Source organism: Theropithecus gelada, chromosome X, assembly GCF_003255815.1.
Source record: "Theropithecus gelada isolate Dixy chromosome X, Tgel_1.0, whole genome shotgun sequence".
Lineage (NCBI taxonomy): Eukaryota > Metazoa > Chordata > Mammalia > Primates > Cercopithecidae > Theropithecus > Theropithecus gelada.
Genome location: NC_037689.1, coordinates 100,779,847 through 100,783,848, shown reverse-complemented (window position 1 = coordinate 100,783,848; position 4,002 = coordinate 100,779,847). Strand labels below are relative to the sequence as shown.

Here is a 4,002-nt window from a genome sequence, read left to right as displayed (position 1 = left end):
TTCCTATGAATTTCAACACAAAGCATACAAAATATGCTAATTTTACTACTTTGTCATACGCTGGCAACCTCTTTAACATCTAGAGACTAGATGTTGAAAAATTAGGACTATTTGTCCATTATATACACTATATACAGAGCAAAACAAAATGCACAAAACATACAGAAAAATGTCTGAAAATGTCCAAGTATGAACACACTAGTATATTACCTTTTGCAATTTCTTCCCTCCCACCTCCTCTAAACCATTGAACAAGTATAGACATTACTACACTGCTCACAAAGGTGGCTTCACAATTCAATTTCCAAAAGTATTTCCTATGAATTTTAGCAAAAAGATATTTACAAAGTGGTATTTTACTACCTCTACATTTAACATACATCGGGCACTTCTAAACATCTAGATAGACTAGATGTTTCAAGTAAGGAGTTAATTTGTCCACTATATACATAGCAGTCTTGAATAAACTGCAAACATGTAACAACACTTATAATTTAAAAGTCTTCCAAATGTGAACATTCTGGCCTAGAACCCTTCCCATCTCCATCAACCCAGAAGACATCAAATTTTCAGAAGACAATCTTTCCTAGGACTTGTAAAACAAAATGTACAAAATATATTAGTTTAAACTCTACTTTTGTCATACACTGGCAACCTCTTTAACATCCAGAAAGACTAGATGTTGTTAATTGGGACTCGTCTGTCCTTTATGTACACTATATACACAGATAAGTAAAACAAAATGCACAGAGATAATGATTCATTTTGCCTCGCTGCAAGCAGGATGGCATAGAGCTCTCTGCACCTCCCCCTCTTCTCTCCTCCCCTGAACCCACTGCACAAACACAGTGAGTATTACTCAACAGGTGATTTGGCCATTCCCCCCAAAAAACATTTCCTATGAATTGTAACAAAAAGATACTTACAAAATGTTATTTTGCTACCTTTAATTTTAACATATATCAGGCACTTCAGAACATCTAAAAAGAACAGACATTTCAAAAAAGCTTAGCATTGTCAACTATATACACAGTAGTGAGGAATAAAATGCACACAAAACAATGGATAGAATATGAAAATGTCTTCTAAATATGACCAGTCTAGCATAGAACCTTCTTTTCCTTCTCACGTCTTCCAGCTCGATGTCATCTAACCCACTTAACGTGGACGTATCGCTTCCAGAGGCCGTCTAACAACTTCATTTCCAAAAGTCATCTCCAGAAGACACGTATTTTCTATGATTTCTTTTAAACAAATGAGAATTTACAAGATGTGTGACTTTCTAACTCTACTTTATCATACGTCGGCAACCTCTTTCCGTCTAAAAGGACTAGATGTGACAAATGTTTTCTATTAAAAGGTTGGGGTGGAGTTGAGAGCAGCTTTTTCATATTATATACACAGGCCTTCCAAAATCGGCCAGTAAATCTTCCCAGAGGGTGGCAGGCATTTCCAACGGGCCAAACGTGGCCTGTCATTCTACCATTTCTCTCTTCCAACAGCAAAGTCTGGTAGAACGAAGACCAACTGCCCAATGGCCGCTAATCGTTCCACCCATCGTCGTTCGGGACTTCGCTCACCTCCCAGGTCCGTTACGGCCTTTGTCCGTTGTCGTCAGGACTAGGTAGGTTTCGCCCAATGGCGACAGAGTGGTCACCCGGGAACCGGATCTGCGCGGCTTCGTGGCCTAAAGAGGCAGCTGAGCCTGCCTGCGTCCCTAGGCCTCCTTCCTGGGCCCTACACGCCCTAATGGCCTCCGCCGCGCGGCCGCCATGCTTCCCGGCCCGCCACGCCCGCCGCCGCCCAAAGGCGCTGCGTCCCGGCGGCTCTGCGGGGGTTTCGTTGAGGCCCGGCAGGCTTGGGCCGGGAGACCCGGCGGCCGGCCGGGTCCGGGCCTGGAGAGGCCGCCGCCGCCATCAGTCACCGAGGTGGGGTGGGGAAGAGAGGTTCGCGGCGGCTTCAAGGCCTGGGCACAGCCAGTGGGCAGCCGCAGCAGAGGCCTCCGGTATCTGCATGGCACAGGGCTCGGCCTGTCCCGGGGCCCCCCAGTTCACTCGCCGGCCCAGGGCCGGAGGGCCTGGAGGGCCCTGAAGGAGTGGGCCGGGTTCTGCGTCTCTCCGCGTTCTCTGCCGACCGAAACTCTTTTTTTCTTTTTTTTTTTTTTTGAGACGGAGTCTCGCTCTGTCGCCCAGGCTGGAGTGCAGTGGCGCGATCTCGGTTCACTGCAAGCTCCGCCTCCCGGGTTCACACCATTCTCTTGCCTCAGTCTCCCGAGTAGCTGGGACTATAGGCGCCCGCCACCATGCCCAGCTAATTTTTTGTATTTTAGTAGAGAGTGGGTTTCACCATGTTAGCCAGGACGGTCTGGATCTCCTGACCTCGTGATCCGCCCGTCTCGGCCTCCCAAAGTGCTGGGATTACAGGCGTGAGCACCACGCCTGGCCGCTTATGCTAACTTCTTAACTAACCTGCTTAATATACTTGATATGGGGAAAAAAAACCCTCTTAATAATGGATAGAGAAATGAGCAAATGATATTAACAGATAATTCATATAAAAAGCAGTATAAGGCCACGCACGGTGGCTCATGCCGGTATATAATCCCAGCACTTTGGGAGGCCGAGGCTGGAGGATCACCTGAGGTCAGGAGTTGGAGACCTGCCTGGCCAACATGGAGAAACCCTGCCTCCAATAAAAATACAAAAATTAGCCTGGTGTGGCGGCGGGCGCCTGTAATCCCAGCTACTCAGGAGGCTGAGGCAGGAGAATCGCTTGAACCCAGGAGGCAGAGGTTGCAGTGAGCCGAGACTGCGCCACTGCACTCAGGCCTGGGCGACAGAGCAAGGCTCTTTCTCAAAAATAAATAAATAAATAAATAAATAAGCATTATACGTACTCATTAAACTTTAAAAAAAGGTGTCAAATTACAAAAACTGCAGAAATGCAAAACAATATTCCGGGCTAACATGCTGAGTTAAAAAGCCAAATTTAATGTGATCTCAGTTTTTTTGTTTGTTTATATTTTGTTTGTTTGTTTTGTTTTGAGACAGAGTCTCATTCTCTCACTCTGTCGCCCAGGTTGGATGCGGTGGTGTGGTCGTGGCTCACTGCAACCTCCGCCTCCTGGGTGCAAGTGATTCTCATGCCTCAGCCTGTTGAGTACCTGGGATTACAGGTGTGCTCCACCACCCCTGGCTAATTTTTGTATTTTTAGTAGAGACGGGGTTTTGACATTTTGGCCAGGCTGGTCTTGAACTCTCAAACTCCTGATCTCATGTGATCTGCCCGCCTCAGCTTCCCAAAGTGCTGGAATTACAAATTTATTTGGCTTAATAAACAGCAAGACTAGTCAGATAAACCCTGCAAAAGAAGAAAGTGAAGGGAGGGAGCCCTACCAGGTACTAATGCATATAATAAAGTATGTGCAATATACAAGTATGACACTGGCTCATAAATAGACAGAAAAAGCTAATAAAATAGAGAAAATACTGATATTGTATTTATATTCTAGTATTACATTTGGAAATTTGTTAATAGCATGTGATTAAGGTGCATTTCAAATCATTGAAGATATGATTGATAATTTCAGAAGTGGTGTTCTGATAGCTAGCAAACCAAATAGTTATAAAGGCAAAAAGGGATTCATTTTACATCAGAATAAATTCCAAAGGGTGCAGATTTTAATGTAAAACATGAATGCATACAAATATTAGGAAAAAACACTGGTGAATTCCTCTATCATGAGGAAGTGAAGAACACTTTCATAACTATGACTCAAAATCCAGGTGCATTAAGGAAAAAAGGTTGATACATTTAACAAAATTAAAATAACAACAGCCACATTGTATGACAAAAAACATGGTATATAACTAAAAGATATCTAAAATATTCTCAACTAATATTTCTAAGAAAGTGTTGCTATCCATTCTATGTAAAAGCTTATAAATATAAAGCCATTAAAAAACAACAACCCTATCAAAGACTTGTAAGAACCATAAACAG

The 4,002-nt window shown here is 43.7% G+C and overlaps 1 pseudogene across 1 annotated transcript; it reads right to left on the bottom strand.

The window, feature by feature from the left end:
• Nucleotides 1-1,592: 1,592 nt before the first annotated feature.
• Nucleotides 1,593-2,138, bottom strand: LOC112616581 (annotated as a pseudogene). The gene has a single exon (XR_003117674.1). The product of XR_003117674.1 is annotated as an uncharacterized LOC112616581 (transcript).
• Nucleotides 2,139-4,002: the final 1,864 nt, after the last annotated feature.